The sequence below is a fragment of the Muntiacus reevesi genome, chromosome 3 (assembly GCF_963930625.1).
Source record: "Muntiacus reevesi chromosome 3, mMunRee1.1, whole genome shotgun sequence".
Classification (NCBI taxonomy): domain Eukaryota; kingdom Metazoa; phylum Chordata; class Mammalia; order Artiodactyla; family Cervidae; genus Muntiacus; species Muntiacus reevesi.
In genome coordinates this window covers 126001103-126009067 of record NC_089251.1, presented here as the reverse complement: position 1 = coordinate 126009067, position 7965 = coordinate 126001103, and positions in this window count along the sequence as shown.

Below are 7965 nucleotides of genomic sequence, written 5' to 3'. Positions count from 1 at the left end.
GCCTGGAAAGCCCCATGGACAGGGAAGCCTTATGAGCTACAGTCCATGGGGTCACAAAGAGTTGGATGTGACTTAGCACCTGAATAACGACTTGTCAATAGATGGTAAAACTAAAGGAAAAGGGATGATAAACAGAAAACCTGAGACTAGTCAGTTCTTCTAGTCAACCTTCTCCATGAATAGGTAGAATTGAGACAGGTCTGTGGGATGGAAAGGACAACGCCTACGGCATTGGGATATCCAAAGGGTTGGGAAAATATTAGTAGTGTTCTGCTTTTTCTGGTATACCTTTATGGATGTGTTTTAAGGAAATTAAGATGAAATGAGAAACAAGAGTTGAATTGTGGTCTTCTTTTGGGGGGTGAGGGAAACAAATGCTTGGCGGCCTATAGCTGAGTAGAAACACAATAGGAAAACTTCAAATTTGATTTTAAGTTTTTTTTTCATAAATGGCATTAAAAAAAAATTATTTAAAGGGTCTAATTTATGATTCTTTTCCTTTGTAGATTCTGGATTTTATGTTCTAATAGAACTTTTACCATCCCAAGTTATTTCTTCTAAAAATCACATATTCTTTTCAAAGGACTTGAATGGATTTTTTTCCCTTTCCATTTAAATCTCAGATCATCCCAAAATTAGCTTTGGTTTTGAGACACTGAATGAACCAGCTTTTTTTTTTTTTTTCCAAACAGCTATCCAGTTAGCTCAACAAAATTTATTAAATAAACTTCTTTTTTCCCAGAGATTTGAAATACCTTCTTTAGCACATATTAAATTTCCATATCTATTTGGGTCTATTGCTGAACTATCCCTTTGCTAGTACAAAACTGTTTTAATTATTATAGCTTCATAATACATTTCAATATTTGAAGGAGTGTATAGTGCTTTCTTTTTCAAAAATTTCTTGACTAATCCCTCATATTACTTTTTCCTCCATGAGCTTTAAATTCTGTCAAGTTCTGAAAAACATTCTTTTGATGTTTTACTAGGAATCAAATGTATTTTATGGATTAATTTAGGAACTTTTCTATCTAAGAAACATAGTCTCCATGCAGGTATTTTGACATACCACACACTGGTCCACCTCAGAACTTTTGAATCAGCAGTTTCCTCTGTTAGAGTGTTCTTGACCCCAGACTCCTACAGAGCCAGCTCTCTCAGCTCCAACAAGTCTAAGAGAGACCTATCCCTGACTATACTATTTATTATGGTTATTAGATATAAATGTCTTTTCCTAATAAAACATAAATTTTATAAAGCAGAGACTTTGTGTTTTGTTCCATAATATATGCCAAGAGCCTTAAACAGTGACTGGCACAGAGCAGACCTTAGATAAATATTTGATGGTTTCCTTTAATGATAGGAATATTATATATTTATATCATTAATATTATAATATATATTGTTATATATTATAGAGAGTATTATCTTTTCTTTTTTTAAAATAGACACTTCAATAGAAAAAAAATGGGCAAAGAATTTTAACAACCAATTCAACCAACAGAAACAAAAAACAAAAAGTGAGGAGGGGAGAAGCAATGCAGATTAAAACCACAGTGAAAGCAGAGAGATTTTCTCCAGGGAGACTGGCAAAGATTAAAGAAATAAATTATCTGCCTCATGCTGGCAAAGATTTAGGAAGGTACCACTCTTAGGCACAGCTGTCAGGAATATAAATAGTAGCTTGACAACATGACTCAAACTTTTGGATGTATACTCTTTCATCCTGAAATTCCACACCTAGGATTATTCTAAGGAAATAATGAAGGGAGTATTCTTCTCTTTATAATACAGAGAATTTGGAGACAACTTAAAAGTCCAACAATATGGGACTTGATTAAATAAATTCTGATACCTCCATATAACAGAATACCATGCAAACATTAGAAATGGTGCTACATTTTTCAACATGAAAAAGTCTACAACAGGGACTTCCTTGGTGCTCCAGTGGTTAAGAATCTACCTTGCAATGTGGGGGACGTGAGTTCAATCCCTGGTCGGGGAACTAAGATCCTGCATACCTTGGAGCAACTAGGCCTGTGCCCCACAACTACTGAAGCCCACGTACCGCAACTAGTGTTCACACACTGCAGCAAAAGATTCTACATGACACAGTGAGGATTCCACATGCTGCAACTAAGAACCAAGGCAGCCAAATAAATTAATCATCATAAAATGATTCATTTAAAAAAGTCTACACTGTATTCTATGAAAACAAGTTTCTAAACAACATACTTAAAATAATTTTTCAAGGGCATGTATGTATGTGACTATGAACAAAAGTAAAACAGCTGGTATGGTATACACCAAAGTGTTAACTGGTTATCTTGGTGAGCTCACTTTCTTCACTGTACCTGCTGTATTTTACAGAACTGTAATTAGCAGCATTACTTCTCTTGTGAGGAAAAACCAATTGTGTTCCGTTCTCCTCTTTGCCTAATCAGTGGTACACAACCTAACTCTATCATCGCTACATAGCTTGTGTAGACTTGGGCGATCATGATTGTTTTTGTCCGTAAAACGTGTAACGTCCTCGGAGGAAGTTTCTGAAATGATTGTGCCACTTTCCTGTAATGCTTGAGGGTTGGGCAGCAGCTGGGAAATAGATGTTGTCAGATCTGAAATTCTTCCTACATAGGTCCTGAAAACGCAATGCTGTGTCTGATGACGGCTCACAGTAGAGCAGCATATAAAGGGACACTTTAACAGATCTATTAACAGATGAATGGATAAATAAGGTGTCACACACACACACACACAATGGAACACAACTCAGTCTAAAAAAGCAATGCAATTTTGCCATTTGCAATAACATGGATGACCTTTTAGGGTATATACTAAGTCAGAAAGAGAAAGACAAATACTCTATATATCACTAACGTGGAATATAAAAAGTACAATAAATGAGTAAATATAACAAAAGCAAAACAAACTCACAGATATAGAGAAAAACCTAGTGGTTACCAGTGGGGAAAGCGAAAGGAAGAAAGGCAAGATAGGGGTAGGGGATTAAGAGGTACAAACTACTATGTATAAAAAAATAAGCTATGAGGATATTTTGTACAGCACAGGGAATATAGCCAATATCTAATGACTAGAAATGTAACATAATCTTTAAAACTTGTGAATTATTATGTTTTACACATGAAGCATATAATATTATATATCAACTATACCTCAATTTAAAAAAAGGAAATGCAAAAATTTTATTAGAAAAAAAATAAAGCGGTATGCTGATATTATGTATGTGCTTTCTTCTTCAAAAACAAACGCTGTCCATTCCCAGCCTAATTTAGTCATCCATAAAGTGGACGTAGGACCTCATTGGATGGTTTGGAGACAAAAGTGTGTGGAAACAATTTGAAAGAGGCAAAATACCTTTTGAATACTAGGTATTAATACTCCGGGTGACAACCTAAGTAATCTGAGACTACAAATCCTTTCTGGTATTAAGTCTAGTAAAACTTGAGCTGCTGCCTCCAGGAGTGTGAGACAGGGCTGTAAACTCAGATGATAGATGATACAATTTATAGAAACAATGGCATATTTTCTTTTCTTGGGCTCCAAAATCACTGCAGACGGTAATAGCAGCCATGAAATTAAAAGACACTTGCTCCTGGGGAAGAAATTTACAACAAACCTAAACAGAGTATCAAAAAGCAGAGACATCACTTTCGCAACAAAGGTCTGTATAGTCAAAGCCATAGTTTTTACTGTAGTTATGTAGGTATGTGAGAGTTGGACCAATAGAAGGCTGAGGGCCAAAGAATTGAGGCTTTTGAACTGTGGTGTTGGAGAAGACTCTTTTTTATTTTTCATTTATTTTTATTAGTTGGAGGCTAATTACTTCACAACATTGCAGTGGGTTTTGTCATACACTGACATGATGGAGAAGACTCTTGAGAGTCCCTTGGATCGCAAGGAAACCAAACTAGTCAATCCTAAAGAAAATCAACCCTGAATATTCATTGGAAGGGCTGATGCTGAAACTGAATCTCCAATACTTTGACCTCAAGCTGAAGCTCCAATACTTGGGCCACCTGATGTGAAAAGCAGATTCATTGGAAAAGACCCTGATGCAGGGAAAGACTGAGGGCAAGAGGAGAAGGGGATGACAGAGTATGAGATGGTTGGATAACATTACTGACTCAATGGACATGAGTTTGAGCAAACTCTGGGAGATAGTGGACAAGGAAGCCTGGTGTGCTGCAGCCTATGGGGTTGCACAGAGTCGGACACAACTTAGCAAATGAACAAAACAGCAACAACAACCTTGTTTTAATTGCTATGTATTCAAAACTAGTTCTGTTCTGATGAAAACCTAATATGCCTTTCCTATAATTCTCCTGGAGCTTTTAATCTCTTGTAGGACATGACCAAAATCCGTCTGTCTTCTTGGGTTTCTACTGATGGATTCAACAGAACCAAGAAGGTCTGCTAGACTCTCCGAGCATCGGGTTGAATGTCCTGATTGTCAAGTCACTGGTCAATTTTAATTATATTTTTAAAATAAACTTGTTATATATATATATATATTATATAAAAGTAGACTTTTTATATTATTGACCATTCCCCCATTCTTAAAATTCTCCTTTCTTAATTTTCCTGACTCTCAACTCCTCTATTCAACTCTCTGGATTTTTCTACTATTGTAGGTGAGAAACCATGCAATTTCATATTAAGGGTTCTATAACTAGTCACAGATTTTGATTCTGTATCTACTGCTTACTAACTGAGACCTTAGACCAATTACTGAATACTGATAAGCCTTCGTTTCTTATGAAATGAAGATAATAATAATACCTACTGCATAGGTATACCATAGCATGGTTGTACAAATTTTAATAGAAGCAGATTATGCTACGCACGGGGCTTCCCAGGTGGTGCTACTGGTAAAGAATCTGCATGCCAGCGGAGGTGACACAAGAGATTCAGGTTTGATCCCTGGGTCAGGAAGATCCCTCGGAAGAGAGAATGGTAACCCACTCCAATATTCCTGCTGGAAAATCCCATGGACAGAGGAGCCTGGCAGGCGACAGTCCATGGAACCACAAAGAGGCACAACTGAGTGACTGAGCATAAACATACACACACTTGGCACATTGGGAACACTTGATCAGTGTTAGCGCTCATGGCCTCTTCCTCCTCCTGCACTGCCCTTTCTCTACCTTCGGTGTGGGGTACCCTCCAGAGGTATGTCTTTGGTGATCTTCTTGAAAGATCTCCACTTCCACTATCACCTAAACAGAGATGGTTGTCATTCTAGCCTCCAACCTACCTCCCACCTCTGTGCATATCTCTTGCTGGTTTCTCAACAGGCTGGCATGCCATATTCAAAACCTATACTTTCCACTCACCACAAAATTTGTTCTTCCCCATGTTCTTCCTATCTTTTTCAGAGTCATGAGCATCCACTGAGTCGTCCAAGCCAGAAATACTGAAGACAGTGTAACTCCTCTCTTCTAACCGGTTATGATTGAGGCAACTTGGGATAATCTGCTCAGCATTCCTTGTTTCTCTCCACACAGGGTAAACCTTTGAGTCAACACGATAAAGCAATGGGACACTGTATCTCATGCCAGTGAATTGGTCCAGGGGTAAACAGCTGAAGCAAGCTGAATTTTGGACTTGGAACCACTGGGGACATGAGGTTCATTTTTTCTTTTGTTTTCAATGGTGGAAACAGCAAAATGCAAGGCTAAAGCTATTGGTGTTTCTGTATGTTCTCTGTATGTTTCCCATCATACAGAGAAAATTAATCAGTAACTAGCTAAAATGATATTGACATGAAGATAGTGGAGAGAGACCTAGAAGGACTGAAATCCCTGGATATTCGTAAGACTCAAGTGTCTCCCTCCTCTTCCTGAAACTTGACTGTTCACCTGAACGAAGTTCAGAAGGATGAAAGCCTGGAGTGTAAGGGTCAGAGGAGGATTACAGCTGAGACTTGAGAGGTGAGTGCGTGTGTGTATGTGTGTGTGTGCACGCTCAGTCCTGTCTGACTCTGTGACCCCATGGACTGTAGCCCGCCAGGCTCCTCTGTCCATGGGATTTCCCAGGCAGGAATACTGGAGTGGGTTGCCATTTCCTTCTCCAGGGGATCTTTCTGATCCAGGGATCAAACCCACATCTCCTGAATTTGAAGGCAGATTCTTTTCCACTGAACCATCAGGGAAGCCCCAAGAGGTGAATAGAGGCCCTATAATGCAGGGTCTGAAGCTACTTGAAAGAGTTTGGACTTTAAGAGCAATGGGAAGAAACTGAAAGGTTTTAAGCAGAAAAATGACATGATTAACTTGGTATTTTGTTAAGTTCACTTTGGATACATTGTAGAGAAGGGATTAGGGATGGTAAACCAAGGGGCAGAACTCAAGGCAAGGGAATCACTTAGGAGATTGCAGTAATCCAAGGAGACATGACAACAGCCAGGACCGGGGAAATAGCATATGTTCCGGGGGCGGGGAAGAGGGGGGAGTAACAATATTAACAATAGACCAGAGGAACCAACAGGTAGTATATCCAGGAGCCATGAACAACCAGAAAGATACAAACATGAGTGAAATTCCATCCATTGGATTGGACCTTCTTGGAAACTTAAAGTAAATGATGGAGTTTGCTTTGCCATACCTCCAAGGACACTGTTGTTTGAGTTGCTGACAGCTTCTTTCAAGAGCCTGTCCGGACCCAGATAGTTGCAGTGGGCCTTCCTAGTTGCTTTCTCCTAGGTTCTCCCTTGTTTTGGTTGCTGGGGCCCCAAATAGGTTCCCAGACCACATGCAAACAAAAGTGTGGAGTGGATCATGAGAAGAGAAAGGATATTTAATGAACATTAGTGATTACCATAATAATTTCTAATTCATGGGGCTTCCTCCATACCTCAGTCAGTAAAGAATCTGCTTGCAATGCAGAAGATCTGGGTTCGATTCCTGGACCGGGAAGATTTTCTGGAGAGGGAAATGACAACCCACTCCAATATTCTTGCCTGGAGAATCCCATGGACAGAGGAGCCTGGCGGGCTACAGTCCAAGGGGTTGCAAGAGTAGGACAGGATTTAGTGACTATACCACCATCACCACCAGTTGTTCATAGTATTACATAGTAATTACAATAGTATCACATTGTATTACAATAATTTAAACCATCAACTACAGAAGGGCCTACTTTGTAGAGCAAATCATATACTAACATCATATGTAGAGCAAATCATATACTAACATTAACTAATGGAAAGATAACAATTGAACTTATATCAGTGGGACTTTCAAAGGAGAATGTGAAAGAAAATAGTATATAGAGTCTGAGAACTTGTACATGCCTATAATTTATTATAATGTGCTCAGTTGTATCTGACTCTTTGAGACACATGTGTTCTCTGTCCATGGAATTTTCCAGGCAAGAATACTGGAGTGGGTTACTATTTCTTTCTCCAAGGGATCTTCCCAACCAAGGGCTCAAATCCACATCTCTTACATCTCCAGCATTGGCAGGCAGGTTCTTTACCACTAGCACCATCTGAGAACTTGTATGTGCCTATAACAACAAGAAAATACAGAGAAAGGAAACCTTTGCACCATCATGGGGTGGCTACAAAGTTTCACTCTCTTGGGCAAGACTCCAGAAACTTTGCTCAGAACAAACATACTCCAGCCCTGTTGGACTGATAAAACAATTCATTGAGAAGATAATAAAAAAAACAGAGGGTCCTAAGCTAGTTTCTTGAACTTCATTCAAAAGAGCGTTGAAAATATAACTGCTTAAAGGACACTCCATTGAAATTGCCATAGTGATGGTCCTCTGTTTGACTTTAACCTGAGCTGGTCACTCTCAATGAATTATGGTAACTGTGATAGCTGAGTTTCTTGTGTGTACTGTGTGTATAAATGAGAGAGAAATATTTACCTTTATGATGAATGTACTTTATGAAAACCATAACAGTGACCTAAACTGTCCCCTTTAATGACTCTC